Source organism: Vicugna pacos, chromosome 30 (genome assembly GCF_048564905.1).
Source record: "Vicugna pacos chromosome 30, VicPac4, whole genome shotgun sequence".
Classification (NCBI taxonomy): Eukaryota; Metazoa; Chordata; class Mammalia; order Artiodactyla; family Camelidae; genus Vicugna; species Vicugna pacos.
This window is the reverse complement of record NC_133016.1, coordinates 20,923,351-20,939,733: the sequence shown is the minus strand read 5'-3', so window position 1 is coordinate 20,939,733 and position 16,383 is coordinate 20,923,351.

Here is a 16,383-nt window from a genome sequence, read left to right as displayed (position 1 = left end):
CAGACGACAGTAATCAGAGGAGACAGGAAAGGCAGGTTGGTGGTCAATAGATCTAACCAAGTTAGAGGTAAAGGAGGACAAGGAATAAGAACTAGAGGTTTTGGAGACCTTTAGAAAGGAGCCAACCAGTTCAGGCTGAAATGATTTTCTTTACTGAATGTGTTTGTCTTTCCAACTAGACTCATGAGGGCTACAGCAGGCTTCATACATCCCTTGATTCTTAGTGACTCCTTGCAGAATTTGAGCACACAGCAGGTGCTCAATAATATCTTAGAGTTGTAGAGTTAAGCTGAGAAAGCCCAACGATCTCGTTTTCCTGGTGCAGAAACTGATGTCTGCAGAGGGTTTTATGACTGAATTTACTCGTTCTCTCTGAGTATTTGTGGCAGACACTGGGCAAGGGGCTTAGGGCTTCAGGACACAGAGATTCATAATCCAGCCTGGGAGAGAGATAGGTAAACAGCTCGGCAAAATACAAATTGTACAAAGGAGAACGGGGGTTTGTACAAGCTGAAGCAGGAAGAGGGGCTGTTAATTAAATCTGAGTAGTGAGATTAAATCCAGAAAACGCATTAGAGAGGTGAAGCTATTCGCCCTGTGACTTCAAGGAAGATCGAGAACTTAAGGCTTGTTAATGTCCCTGCCACGGTGTCACCCAAACCGCCCAGAACCATGCTGTCACTTTTCCAACTTGGGTGATGGTTAACTGTCTGATCGAGCAACCTGTGGCTCTGTCCCCAGCCGGTTTCCCACCCTGCCCTGGCCAGTAGGTCTGTGGACATGCACTGCTGCTTGTTAGATATTTGGGTGACAGAAGAGCCATTGTTGTTTCTAGAGCAGGGGAGGAGCATAATGGAAGCAGAAAGGCTGCCTAAGATTGGCTGGAGGGTATGGGATGAAAAGGGAAGGCTTAAGGAACCGTGGTCATGCTCACAGAGTAGTATCACCTTTTTAGGTCCAAGATTTTATTTGTGTGTGTGTGTGTGTGTGTGTATGTGTGAGTGTGTGTTCCAGAGTCTCCCTACTTCTAAAGCAAAGGACTCAGCCCAACCCAGGGGTTGTATCTCTTGGTTAACTCACAAATGGCTGCCTTGTTTGGGACCGGATGCTTTTGGTCTGAGTCCCCCTATCTGATCCTCTGTCTGCAGTCCTAGAAGTTGGTTCTCCAGGTTAAAAGTTTGGATCAGCAAGAAGAGTTCAATCAAGGGAAAGGGAAGGCAGGGAAGGGAGAACTAGAGACGATTCCACATGGGAGGCTGCATTATAGCTGCAAATGCCTGATCAGCAGGAGAGGATGCTGATCGGGTGGTGGCATCAGGGAGGCTGCGGCTGGGAGACTGCTACTGGTTTGTGACCAGCCTCATTCTTCATGGGAGAGGTGGGTGGTGGTGGGGGTTGAAGAGCCTCTGAGATCCCATCCAAGTCTGATGGCTCCAGATTTCTAATTGGAACCCCAAGAAGAAAGCAGCTTGTCAATCTCTCTTCTCACCCCAAGAGGAGTCAGAAAATATTTGGCTCTGGCTCTTAAGCTTGGGAAGTGGTGGCCCACAGACATCACAGTCGAGATATTAATAGATTTTTCCAAATGTTATATTTGCATTGATGCGCCACTCATTATGCAGAGTGCCAATTATGAATTATTTGTTCTTCCTTTCAGGGGAGAAGCTGTTTATTTGCAAACTGCACGAGGTGACTTTGGACCAGGATGTCACCAGGACATCTCTGCACGGGGCTCTCTGAGATGACCTGCACTTGACAGGTTCTTAAAGAGCCAGGTGAGAAGGATTTAAAGAGAAGGACTGAAATGAAAAAGTCTGGAGATTAGAGTGAATAAATTTCTAACTCAAAAGAGAAATAGCTTTGCTCTAAGTCAGGCACAGCCCAAAATGTGCTCAGACATTTTGAGCCACGGTATTTCCTCTGGCTGAGCCAAATCCCAGCTTTTATAGCCACCTGCCACTTACTGAGCACTGGTAAGTAAGGGTGCTGTCTTAAGTCCTTTGCTCAGGTTATCTCATGAACAGCACAGCCACTGGGCGAGAGCGAAGCTCAGAGAATTTACACCTGCTCCCACGCTGACCTGGTATTAGGTCACAGGCTGTCTGATCCCAGAGCCCGTGCCCGTGACCGCTACACCCTGCTCTTCCTCAGACACTTAATAATTTGATCATGGGCCATTTTTCTCAGGGCCATATGTAAACTCAAGACAGAATCCTGAGGGCGTGCGGAAAGAGGAGCATCTGATGTAGAAGCCCGATTGTCCTCTGTTAGACTCCATGTTCTGCTTAAGCCTCTACATCTGAGGCGCCTCAAATTGGCTCCAGAGGGAGCACGCAGGTGAATAATGGCTTTTTAAGAGGGGAAATGAAGGAGGGATGTAAGAACGGTTTGCGACGAAGAAAACGAGGAGGCTGAGAAGGTGACTGTAGCTGATGTCGGAATGGATAAAATCACAGACTCCTGGAAGAAGGAAAAGGCTTGGAAATCACCTCATCTAACGTCACAGCCAGTGCAGGAACCAGAGAGCTCAGAGTGGAGTAACATAAATGTGTGAAGAGGGCGGGAAAGTCTGCTTTCTCCTTGTCTGAGGTCGAGGCAAGTGGAAATCTATTAGTGAGGCTTCCCTGACTTCATGAGTCTGTGCCCAGACCCGGGCAGGGCGTCAGAGCACACACAGAAGGGAGCTTATTTGGAGGAAAGAGCTGGTCTGGTTGGCTTTCAAGACTCTGAAGTGAAATAGGGTCCACAGGACAGTCTACCAGTGACGGAAGTGTGGTCTGGAAAGTCTAGTCTGGCGAACAGAAGGGTAGAGTGGGAATTACCGGTGATAAGGCAGATGAGTCCTTTGTTGTGGAAACAGGTGAAAGAGATATTTTGGTGCCACAGGATTGAAAATTTTGGTTAATATTGAGAAAATGGATGTCAACACTGACAAACCAGGGTGCAGGGTCCCTTTACTTTTGTGGGCGTCGTTCTGCTTTGGGGACAACAGACTGTTCCGTCAGCCGCAACTCTCTGGCCTGTCCTCCCCCAGCCCAGCCACCAACATGCGGATCTCACCCCCACGCTGACATTTCCCTGAGACTCATTTCATGCTGTTTCTTCACGGGGACATCTGGGCTGACAAGGCAGAGACTTTCCCCACAGAATCGAAAGGAATTTCTGATATTGCACAGGGACGTCAGCCCCGACTCCCAGTTCCAGCCTCTGGTGATGCCCGTGCTCCGGTCTCCCCCACCTCCTCCTGGGCTTCTCCCTGCGAAATTTCTGCTCCTTTCTGGGAGTGGTTTCTCAAGATAATATGCTGTCTGCAAGCTTCCCTTTCTCCAGCAAGACTGACGGGTCCCGTGCGAAGCAGGATCTATTGGGGGGCCAGCGTCTGAGCGCTGCTTACCCAGCCCTGCAAACAGTCCATCAGGGGCTGCCCTGTCAGTTCCATATCAGGAACCCTGTGCCGGACGGGAAAAGGTTGGGTGAACACACGTATATTTTGGGTCTTTATCTTTAGAGAAGTTCTTTTGAATATGCAGAACAAAGCGAGGGCTGCATTTATCTCTGACCTTTCCCAGCTCTTTCCTTGCGTCTGTTGAGGGAAAAACAGGCCTCCGAGCTCCGCAGCCTCCTCCCCCTCGGAGCAGATGACAGAGTTGCCTGGATTCACTTCTTCACCAGCCCTCACTCCTCAGACCTGCCTGAGTCTTTCCCCACGGATGATTCTCCTTGGGGTTTCAGTGGGGATGGGAAAAACGAAACAGGGTCCTTGAGAAGCGGCTGAGGTGGGGGTTAAACTCTCGCCTTTGGATCCCGTGTCCATGAAGGCAATTGACCCCATGGCTATCCCTTGTGTGTTTCCTGGTGGAGTCCCCTCTGACCTGGGGAAAGAACGTGGGTCTGGGTGGGGGAAGAAAAGGTGGAGAAAGTGTCGGGTCACTCCCTCAGCGCTGACCAGAGGAAATGGTTTCGAGTTTCATCAAGGATCTGGTGTGATCTGGGAGAAAGATCTACCAATATACATTTTTGCCATTTCTTATCACCTCCCTGGGGAATAGCTATCACATAGCAAAAAAGATGCTGGACTTTTATCAGGAGGGTTGAAGTTGATGCTGGCCCGGCCTTTTACAAGGTGTATGCCCTGGACTGTGAGCTTTGCAAAGAGTCACAGTGCCTTTTCAGCTTCCTCTGGTATCTTAGAGCTTAGCCCTGTGGCTGGTGCATAGGAGGTATTTAATCATGCAAACATGATCTGGAGCAAGCTCATATATAAAATATATTTTAAAAATAAATTACATTAAAATATTAAAATTGTTAATTTTTATTAATATATATAAATTTAATATACAATATATGGTACTATATTATATAATATATGTAATTTATTAAATAATATATTAGATATAATATAATCATATAAATAATATGATTAATATAAATATAGCAATTATTATTTACTATAAATATAAATTTTATATAAATACACACACAAACACATGTACTCACAGCCTTGCTTTGACTATTAAAAGAGATGATATGAAATCACTATGAACAATGCACTAGAGCAATGATTCCAGCATAAAACGTATATATTTGTAAAATGAACCTTAGCTTACCCTCCACTAGGGCCCTATCCTTCAGCTAACCCATCCATGTATAAAATGCCTACCGTGGATCCTTGAGGTTTCACCATTAAAGGCATGATATCTCTTTGGATTAAGCCTTACATTTTCTTAATGACCTCTTTTAAAATTCATGTGCACCTGAGTTGGGTGTCACATGACATCATATACGTCAACGAGTTTGAAAAATGGCCTCCTAAGATAAATGAAAGACACCAAGCCCCCTTGCCGAGCCCCAGGGAGGAGTGGGCGGGTGGCGGGGTCCTGGGAGAGACAGCTGGGGGTCGTCTTCATCAGAGACTGAATTGCCCCCCTCTTTCTGCTGCAGGTAATCAGGCCCAGTTCCCTCAGGTAAGGTGGGACGGAGCGGGGGTGGGGGTGGGGGATGCAGCGGGAAAGATGAGCAGTGAGAGCATCTCTTTACTTGTTTCTCCCCCGTTGACTGAGACCCACACAGGACGACTGCCTCCACCGCACGGAGAGTCTTGGCCCCTCTCAGCTGAGCTGGTGGAAGACCCCCTTCAATTCAGGAGCCCCCACTGCAACATCCTAACACCCCGAGTTATTGCTCAGCTTCTTCTTGGCCGGAGACTAGGGGAATTTATCACTTTTCTACTGTTGAATGGCTGAAATTTTAGGAAAACCTTAATTTAATTGGATGACCCAAATCTTTGGTGTTTACTGACTATTCACGTTATTGGGAACCTTTCAATATCGAATAGAACCAGTCTCCTTAGTGTGAGAGGAACAGGGAGTTAAGTCAAATCAAAGCGGACGTGTGAGGAAGCCACTTGCTCTTTACATCTCTCCTTTGTCTACGTGGCTCCTCCTCTCTGACCTCAGCACTGGAGGCTCCAAATCTTCCTGCATTTGACATTTGTGCAGTTTCACAGATTGTTGAAATGGAGATAATAAATTCAGCTTTCCAACTGCCTAACAAGGGAAAAGGCAGTATAAAGCCATATGCCTAATGTGATGGGAAATATTCTCTGGGTCCTTGCTGAAATTTTGCCATGGAAACGATCATCAGTTTCACCCACATCACTATCTCTGACCCTTAGTGGCAAATAACCCAGGAAAAAAGCTAACAATAAATCTAAGGGACCAAGGTTTCTTAGCTCTTGGCTTGCAGGGATACGGCTATTAAGTCTTCTCTTGTCCCTCCCACACTCCCAACCACAACTCTTGCTCCTTCTATATATTCCAGTATCATGAAACTCAACAGCAACACACCAAAGTGTACATTCAAAGAAAATGCGTAACTGTATGAGTTGGGGGTAGTATTCTTTTGGGAAGCTTTGCTCGTTAGCACTTCTCATGAGACCTGCAAAAACTCTTCAGTGACTTTTGTTCAGGTTAAGGGGTAGCATCAGAGTGTGTCTCTCCATCCCTTCAAGTTAAATTTGCTCAAAGGATGTATGTGTTGCCCCTGACCTCATGATGATGGTGCATGGAGCACCACAAGGTCATGGAGGATCACAACCCCCTAGATGTCTCCCATCCACGGTGTCCACCTGCAAGCTCTAAGACTTGCCATTGACTAGTCAAGAAGAGCCTTAATCCTTTAGTGTCTCTTTCCCTAAATAGAGACCTGCCACTTTACTCTGATAACAATTCCTCAACTTGGGAGCTGGAAGTAAGTTGAGCCAAGATAGCCTCTGAGAACAGGGTAGGTTAGTGGCCTTGGGAAGAGAGAAAACTGATGAACCAGCTTAATGGAAAAAAAAAAAAGCTTTGCTGATTTCCTTGATGTAAATACCTTCATCACGGCCAATTGCAAGCTACCAATGTGCAGTGACTAAAACTGGAGTTGGGGAGAGATGAACCTACTTGGCTTGGTATAGCCAGCTCCAGCACACCACTGGGAGAGTGACCCTTCCAAGGTTACAGGGTCACTAAAATGTCAAGGTCACAATGTCACCACCAAGTGGTATCCAGCACACCACTGGGAGAGTAAACTCTGCAAGGTCACAGGGTCACTAAAAGTGACATGATGTCCCACCCTGCTTGCTCACTGATTGATCAATTTGTCATTTAAAATGGAAAGAAGGTAATTCTTTTTTAAAAAATTTATTCATTCATTATTAAAAAAATTTTTTTTAAAGCAAGGCAGATGGCTGTGTGCAGCACATCACTTGGCTGTGCCTGGAGTCTTGGAAGCTTGGAGGTCCTAGTTGGGTACCACAGCCACTCATATACCCTTGATCCAAGAGCCTTCCTCCTCTTTGACCAAGCGTGCAGCTGGGGAGGGATGCACGTGGAGCCATGAGGAAGGAGACCCCATCTGGACAGCCAGGCCACATGAACCAACCCCGATGACTGATGGGGTGACAGGTGCTGCAGCCAGCTTGCCCTCACATCCAAGGAAGATGATTTTTTTACATGCAGTGTTCATGCCAGACTCAGCTGGTTTCTTTTCTTTTCTTTTTTTTTTAATGGAGGTACTGGGGATTGAACGCAGGGCCTTGTGCATGCTAAGCATGTGCTCTACCACTGACCTACACCCATCCTCCTCAGCTGGTTTCTGAGAACCCAAAACCAAACAGAAGGATATATTGAAGCAAGGGGCCTCATTCCTCCCATAACCTATAGAAAATTTGTTTTATCTTCCATGTGTGCAATCTTGCTAATTTTTTCTAAACACGGAGGCCACCACCTTGCTGGGGGACCTTGGTCAAGCCATTGTCCTTTCCTGGTGGTTGTTTTCGCATCTATAAAATAAGGAAGGTGGATTACAAAATCTCCTGAGTCCCTGGTAGTTCTAACATTTCTTTAATCCAAAACCGAAAATCCCAAAGCTACGAATCCAAACTATAAAACAGAAGTAAAAATTTCCAGTCCAAGAAACACCTTTTTTGTGTGCATGCTGCTCAATGACCGGCTTCCTGCCCCTCTGCCAAATGGAGCTGTGATTCTGACAGATTTTACTCCTTCTCTTCACGAAGGGGCTCGGCGTGCTGTGTGATTTGAAAAGATATCAGCAAGTCCCAGCCTCTGTCCTTGAACTGCCCTCCCACTGGCAAAGTACTTGGCCTGACATTCTCCCTTTGCATGGGAACTCTCATTCATTCTTCCCATCCTGAAGGTCCTGGACCTCTCTGATGAAGCAGATGGAACCTCAGTAGCCACGAATGCTTTTGCATTGATAAATATTTCTCTAGATACCAGCTGAGCCAATTCTCTCTTTAATGAGAGAGACAACTCCAGCTACATGCATGTGGAGGTGGGGAAGTAGGGGACAAAGATTCAGGCTGGGTTTCTGTGGGGTGGAGGTGTGTCCTGGGCAGAAGGCTGCAACTCATTACCCTGGACAGCCAGAGGACAGCTGCGGGGCAGCTTCTGGGTGGCAGGAGAGGGGAAGGCACTACAGGAAGTAAAAGGGTCCTGAAGAGGAAGGTAGACAGTGACAGAGAGCTCTCCAGCTCACAGCTTGCTGACATCCACCTTGCACGTTTCAGCTCTGTTTGCTGTAGATGGCGTGGTGGCCGAGGGGTCCTTGGCATGAGCTATATTAGTGCCTTTGTCTCTAAGATGATGGGGAGTGGCTTCCCCCTCTGGTAGCACCTGGCTGGACAGAGCTGAATCTGGCCTTATCACGAACCTTTGCTGTGGCTGATCCTTGTTCCCCTCCCCCAACCCCTGCACATGCCAGGTGGGGATGGGTGGGGACAACAAACGTGGAAGGACGCCAAGAGGGAGGGAAGCGGGGGACTAAGCCCAGAAAGGACGCTGTGACTGTGGTGGCCGCTGAGGTCACCGCGTGCAGGGAGCCAGAGGGGCTGGGCGGAGGAAGCCGGGGTGTGGGGTTCCGCCTCCCGACGTGGCATGTGGGAGGCGGCTGCGCCCTGCTGCCCTCCAGGGCACACTCCGCTTCATGCTGAGTCCTTTGGAAAGGAAGCACTAAACAACACAGTGCTTACTTTACCGCTGCTGGTGGCGTTTTCTGATTATAAAACTAAGTTAATTGAAGTTGGCTTCTTTTTCTTTTCTTTTTCTTTTTTCTTTTTTTTTTTTTTTTTTTTTTTTGGTGACCTTGTTTGGCTTGGGTGTATGCACTTTGCCTGCTTATGGGACAATCTAGTCCGATCTCCAGCCCTAAAGGGGCTACTGGGACGATTTATATGTGCTGCACATACAAGAGAGAGCCCATGCAGCGTCCTGGAAAAGCACTGAGAAGTACAGTAACAACAGTCACAGTAATAACAACAGCTCACACGCACAGTGCTCGTTGTGAGCCGGGAGAGGGACAGCCACCAAAGGACAGAGGTCTCCTGTCTTCACCAAGGGTGTCACCAGGTGAGATGGGGAAAGAGCACTGGGGTGGGAGCTACGGGTGACCTGGGCATGACACTCAGTGTCTCTCTAAGTAACAAGAGCAGCAAAGAGGGCCACCAAGGCCACCAGGACGCGCCGCATCTTCTGTTTTGTGTCTGCTGTCTTTAAGTTCCACGAGAGCAGGCATGCACCCAGTTTTGCACATAAAGCAAGACGAGCAAATGGTGACCATTTTCTAGGCTCCAGGGGAGCCACCTCCCAAGGCGACAGCTAGGGAGAGGCAGAACTGGGACCTGCGCCTCGGACTGTTACTCTAACTGCAAAGCCAGCGTGCTGGAGGAGAGCAGGGCTCTCGCGTGGGAGCCCTCTGAGCTAGGAAGTCCAGGAGCCCCCGGGGTTCCGGGGTCTGAGGGCCGGGGAAGGGGGTGGGGAGGGGGGTGGGGAGAGGAGGAGCCGGGGTGGGGAGGGAGGGCCTCTGCAGGTCTCCTCCAATCAGAGGCGGCCCTGACTTACTCAGATGCCCGCGGTCTCACAGGGAGAGGAGTCCCAGACAGGAAACAGCTTGTGATTCACTCTGTGCCAGGTCTATCTCTCCTCACATCTGGGCTACAACTGGGCTGCCGAACACTGTCATCAAGAGCAGAGATGTGACTGGAGATGGTGTTCTGGTTCTTCTCAGGGAAAGCTCTCTAGTGAGGCCCTGTGAGTGGGTTCCTGCTCCTAAGACACAACCCATCCCCACGCCCAGAAAACCAGCTTGAGACAACACTGATCGTAAAAATGAGCAACCACGTGTTCGCTGGGTGTCGAGCAGCATTCTAAACTGTGCTCCGCCTGACCTGTGCCCCTTACAAAATACCTGCAATTCTTCAGTGAGACCATTGACTTCTTTCCAGAGAAAACTTCCTCTTATTGTAATCGCTCTGTTATAAACACATTCATTCCCACTCCATATACGTATGGATATACATACATTTGACACACACATAATACATAGGGAACACGTACGTGTCTGCCTGCGTTCCTGCGTGAATCAGTTTTTCTTGTAACTTGTCTACCTGTGTCCTACCACGACCACAGAAAAGCAACGTTCCTGTGCTTTCATTCTTACTTCCACAGGGACCGAAATGAGTAAACCAACCAGCCATTGGGAAGAGCCCTGTGTGATGAAATTTTGGATTGTTGTAAGAGTTAGCAGAGCTGAATTCCAGGCTTAGCTTGGGTTTGTCCTGTGTCTGTGCAAGTGATGCTTATTAATTACATCCTGAGCATGAGTGATGGGGGGTGCGTCCCAGAAGTAGAGGGTGCGGTCCCAGACCCCCAGGATCAGCTGCCTAGAGCAGGGAGCAGACTGCGTGCTGGGAGAAGGGCCAGCCAGTGTGGGAGCGGTGGCTGGGAGACAGGGGGGCCAAGGGAAGGACTGGGGAAGGCTTTAAGGAGGTACTGGTGTTTGAAATGGGTCTGGAAACTTGGGCACAGATATTCATCTCTACGTGGCCTCTTTAGGCAAAGTGAGGGGACTGAGTAGTGATGGTGGGGAGGGCCGTTCTGGGGAGGCAGTGGGGAGGGAGGCAGGGGTTTGGGGCCCCCGGGAGCAGGCTGCAGTCTCTACCCTTCTGCACCTCTTTGTCTGTTCAAGGACTGGTGAGGTGACATCTCAAGTTCCCCAGGACACCCCAAGAAGTGGTCCCCGCCCAGGTAGCTCCCACCCCTGGCAGCTCCCAGGCAGCGTGGTCCCCTCCCATTAGCGCCACCTGGCAGAGGCCCAGCCTGTGGCTTTTGTCCCACTCCGCGTCACTCAGGAGTGAAGCTCTGAATGTCCCCGTCTCCCAGGTCCACAGCGCAGCCTTGTTGACATTCCGCAAACTTCCCGGGCCCTCTTCTTTTCCAATTCTGTGAGAAGACATTTCAATGAGCCTGAGCCGGGACCATTGAGCACTGAGACTCAGGGCCCTATTCACACCCAGCTCCGTTCTCACGAGATTTGAGGCAGGATTCTAAGCTGTTTAGAGCCCTGGTGGCATTGTCTCTGCGATTCTCGGGGCCAGGCTGCCAAGTTCAGGCGAGGTGCTGATCCCCTGGCTTTCACAGACCCACTTATTAGCAGCTTGCTTTCTTTCTCTTTCTTTTTCTTTTCTTTTCCCCCTTCCAGGCCCATAGATACAATTATTAGAAATTCCTGGTTTTGTGCCCATATTGAAAGAAGGCCTGAATGGGTATGCTAAGGACCCAAAAGTGAGCCACTCTCCCCAACTCCAGCTTACGCGCTTAATTAGATCTGGATGGTTTCAGAGGAGCAGCTGGAGTTTTCAGAAAATGGAAGCGATAAAAAGGGACTATTCAAGGTATTTTGCAGGGGCCGTACAAAACACCATCGCTGTGGAATGGGGTTTGGGAACTCCAGCACTCCTGATTGGAGCCGGGAGGCGGGGAGGAGCGGGGGCAGCCAGAGATTGTTTTGAGAGGCAGGAAGGTGCCAGGCCTGGGGGGGAGTGCCACACAGCGAGCTCTGGTCCCTGAAGCCACTCTGTGCCCAGCACCACTGTCCCGCATATGCCTGAGGCAGGTGAACTGGGGAAGATGCAAATGAAATCATTTTCTTGGAGTTCAAGGCCACTCTCATCTGGCTGAAATGATCAGAATTTATTAGGGAAAAGAAAAGTTTGCAATGCTGACTTTGCACAGGGGCCTTGTGGGTGACGAGCCACCAGCTGAGTGAGGCTTCAGGAGAACCATGCTCTCCCTGCTCTGGACAGAATCCGGGTCGCTGGTCAGGGAAGGGCAGCTGGTGGCCCCCTTCTCCCAGCTCCAATCCTGCTGCCCAGTGGCCAGCGGTCTGGAGCAGGTCTGGGGACAGCAGTCTGGGGCGGGGCAGGGGGGTCCTGGGGACAAGGTGGTGTGAGCAGTGCTTTGTGTCCCAGGGAGCAGTGACTGAGACACTTGGCTGTAACCTGCTGTTTTTTTTTTTTAAATTACTGGGGGCTTTCTTTACACAAAACCCTGCATCAATTCCCAGACTATGGAACTGGGAGAAGCAGTGTGGCCCCAGACGATGGGGGTGGGGTGCCTGGGCCCTGCTGGGCTTGCCTGGTTTTTACTCCTGAGACGGCCTCTTGGGTCCAGACGCAGGCCCTGGCCCCCTCATTGCTTTAGAGTATCTTTGTACAGCAAAGCTTCTGCCAAACCCAGATGTTTGAACCTGGTCCATCTGTTTCTTATATCAGGGTCTGAGATTCCATCGGACAGAATCGTTAGAGGTGCCCCCTCCGTCATTCCTGACTCGGTGAGAGTCAGTGTTGTGGACGTGGGAGCTGTGTGGGACCAAAACGTGGTTATTAAGATCAGCGTGTCCACAGGCTGTCAAGTCCCGGAGAGAACCATGCTTTCAAATAAGAGCACATGCATTTCTTCAGCAAAAACAAAAACCAAAAAAAAAAACCCTCTTCTACCAAAACTGAGCAGCACTGTGCCCTGTGGCTGCTGGACACGTTGAGTGAGACGCAATCCCTTCTCTAAAGGGGTTTGTCATGTAAAAGGGATGGAAACCACACACACAGTGACTGCGATCCAGTGCTGCATCAAGGGGACATTAAATGCCATCAGAGGAAGGAGACAGACCTTTCCTAAGGGACCTGACAGGACTGCCGTGGGGCGCTACCCAGGTTGAGGGGACGAGGGCAGGCAGTGATGGATGTGGGTGATTGCTATCCATTGCTCTCTGTTTTGACTTTTTTAAGGTTTAAATATTCGAAGGCAGGAAGTAAATAGAGAAAAGAAGTGAAGAAATTAGGGATGCAGGGAGCTAGGGGGAGAAAAAGAGAGGAGACGTGCCTCTTGGGACAAGCTTTCGACGTGTAACACTGTAAAACCTCCCCTTTCTGCTCAGAACCTGATATTTTTAGACACTGTCTGCTCCCAGTTCTTGTCTTTTCAATTGTCTGGGTGCCCTTTCTCTCTGCGGCATATTTTTAGATTGTTGGCTTCTAACAGACAAGAAGGGCACGTATTTTAATAAATCAGTTTACAATGCAAGTGTTTCCCTGCCTTGGAAACTGGATCACCAGCTGGAGAGTCTTCAGGGGAGCAGAACCCACAGAGCACCCACTCTCTCTGGGAGCTGGAGGGAGAGGGAGGGACGGGAGGTGCACAGGAGACACGGCCCGTCCTCAGAATTGCGGGGACGCAAGGCGAACCCGTCAGAAGCTTTTAGCAAACAGTGATTCCTGGGATGTCGCCTATAAATGTAACTGGTATTGATGGTTTGAGAGGCTTGAGGCGACGGCGAGGGGTGAGGGGAGAGAAGCTAAGCTCTGCAGAAAGCTGAGGGTTTCGGAGAGACAGGAATCGACTTTGTGGTTGTTCCCAGCCCACACTTTCATCCGAGGCACCATGGGGGACACGAGGGAGTAGGAGACCCCTGAGCCACTTTCTGGTTTTCAGGGGGTGATGCAATGCACCCAGGGAGCCTTCGTTGCCACAGAAGAGTCAACACGGATGCACGATGATTCCTGGGGTTGCAACAATGGCAGGACAGAGAAAGGGGAGAGCTCTGCAGGGCTGGCCGGCAGGGAGGAAGTGCACTTTGAGGGAGACGGGGGCCCCGGGGAAATGAAGCCTCTGATGGGAGGGCTTACGGAGAAGGGAGGCGGCGGAGGGCCACCTGAGCAGGGGTCCGGAGGCAGATCTGGAGGCAGGTCCGGCATATTTGGGTTAAAATGAAGCCATCTCCCAATAGATGTGGAGGGTCTGCATTGGCAAAGTGCATGAGAGGAATCTGGGCAAAGATTCTGAGTAGAGACTGCATGTGCCTTTGGAGAGAGGGGGCCTTGGATTCTAAGATAAGAGATCTTAACTTTATCCTGCAGGTTGGGACACCCTTTTCTAGACCAGGAATCAGGGCCCCTGTCATTTCATTATTTGGAGAGAAGCTCTCGCTCGTGGTCGAGGCGGAAACCCACGCCAGGACATCTCCGCCGCGTTCACTGCACAGACAGAAGGAGCTGGAAGCCGCCCGCCTGCCGTAATTGGCTCTCTAGGCTGCTGCCTTGTGAGGAGAGGCGATGCTCCCTCCTCTGCACACAGTGATTGCTGGCCCAAAATAGCCCTGCACCTGCTCTCAGATGCCTGGGAGATAATTTCAGCTTCCAAGGAAACTGCCCTGATTGGTGTTGATTTTTCATGACCTCCCTTCAGGCAAACACCTGGAGATAAGCACCTGATCACGGAGGCGCATCCCTGGAGAACGAGGGCATGGAGGTGTGCAGCCCTGGCCTGTCCAGGGAGGCCCGCTCCTTATCTCCCCCAGGGGAAGACAGCCAGGGCTCCGGGGCCTCTAACCTGCATGGACCCACTCCAAGGCGTTGGCCATTAACGGGCTGATGCAGGCTGTGGGGATAAGAGGGGGGCGGGCACCAGGGCCCCAGCCTGGGGACCCCCTTTGAGAGCAGTGCCTGGAGGGGAGCAGATCGCCTCCCATCTCTGATTCAGTCTGACTCTGACCCCTCCTTCCAGCTTATCTTCCATCTCTGCCCACCCACCCATTTCAGCTCCAACCTGCACAGTTAAAAGGCCTTCCTTTTGGACCCGCCTGGAAGCCGGGTCTGCTCACCTGCCCCAGGGCTGCCCTTCACCTTGCCACAGATGCCACTGTGGCCACACATGCACAGAAAGATCCAGGGGACTTGAGCGAAATACAAACAACTGTGAAAGATTTGGGAGGGACCACAGAACCACCCGTGCATCACGTTTAAGACACTTACTTATGCTGTTACATTTAAGACACTAGAAGGTAGCTTCATGTATGTTACCCTATCTGATTCTCTCCAAAACCCTAGGTGGCCGGGAAAGGAGCACTTTGTGTCCATTTTTCAGATGTTGGTTAACTTGCCCAAGGCCATGTAAGCAAAAGTGTTAGAAGTTGGGTTTGGACCTGGTATTGGAAGTTCACACTCTGTTGTGCTGGCTCGGTCATACTTTATAAATCTAATTATGGGGAAAAAGCTTACTTGAACCAAATCCACTTTTATGACTCAGTGTTTTATTACGCTTCTCTGCTGGGCCACGGGCTCTCTGAGGGTCGTCGCCAGTATTCACAGAGCTTCAGTGAAAGCCCAGCCCAGGCAGGCACTGTCTCTGAGAAGGAGCCGCCCCGCCGGAGTGGCCCGTGGAAGGGGCGAGGCTTTGACCCGGGAGACAAAGTTCGTTTCTGCTGTTTCTTCCATTTCCAAAGCATATTGTTCACGGCAACTCCGTCCCTCTGGCAAAATTTGGAGAATTTAACGCGGAATCCTCACTTTGGCCCTTCCCCAGGACAGAGGATTGACAACTAACTCATCTCTTTCTCTCTCCCCCTTTCTCTACTTCAAAGAGTTTATTTTTAATTTTTTCTTAAACTGAAGATACGTACAATCAACTGCCTTGATTGGGGAATTACACGGCCCTCACCTGTTCATCTGTGCTGATTCACGAACTTGGCTGCTTCTCATCTCCAGGGAGATTTTTTTTTTTTTTTTTTTGCATGGTGATTACCAAAAGCTGTGTCTGAGAGCTGGGAGCTTTCTACAAGTCTCGTGAGATGTGGCAGGGTCCGAGCCTTTCAGCACCGTGTGAAAAACCTTCCTCCCCAGGGGTCCTGTCAGCTCCCCAGCCAGATTTTTCCTCGGGCGCTGAGGACCAAGCCTGGGAGCATCACTCTTCTCGGGGCACCTGCGGCTTTTCCTCCCACTGGAGCTGCAGAGGAGGTGGGGGTGAAGGAGGTCCCCTTCCTAACCACAGCGTTCCCTCTCCTCATGCCTGCAGACCCAGCCTCTCCAACAGCCTGAACATCTCTAGCCCCTACATTTTCTAGAATGAAGCAAATATCTAAAACCCACAGGCCAGTGAAGGCTGCCCCATCTTTCCCTGCTACATTTCGGGGCTTGTGAGCTGTTGTGGGCCAGCTGACGGCCAGGCCCCGGGCGCTCGATCCTGCAGGGCTGGTGGCTTCTGGCACCTGGCCCCAAGACCAGCTCTGGCCTCTGTTTTATAAACTTGGCCGGCTGATCATTTCAGTCACTTAGGGAACTTTAAAAAGTGTTTGCCCCAGACACCAGGCAGAGTTTCTGATTCAGTAGGTCTGTAATTTTGTTAAAGTTCCCAGGCGGATTCTAATACAGCCAGCCGGGTCTGAGGCCCCGGATCCAGCCCTCTCACTATGACACTACAGCTTTTAATCTGTTCCCCGGCCTCTCTGCACTCATCTTCATCCTCTGTTTTGTTTCCTCCAGCTGTGGCGTCAGGGACGGCTGGCTGTCTGGTCTCAGATTCGACCACTTTCCACATCAGTCAGTGGTGTACTGTCTCACCCTAGAGAAATCCTGTAAATAGGATAAAGGTCTGCTGAAAGGGCTTTGCTGTTTAACCAGCAACCCCATATAGAGATGATGATTATTGAAAATATAATATTTGCAGTCATAAGTCACCTGTAATAAGAAACAAAATTGTTCCATATCTGTTA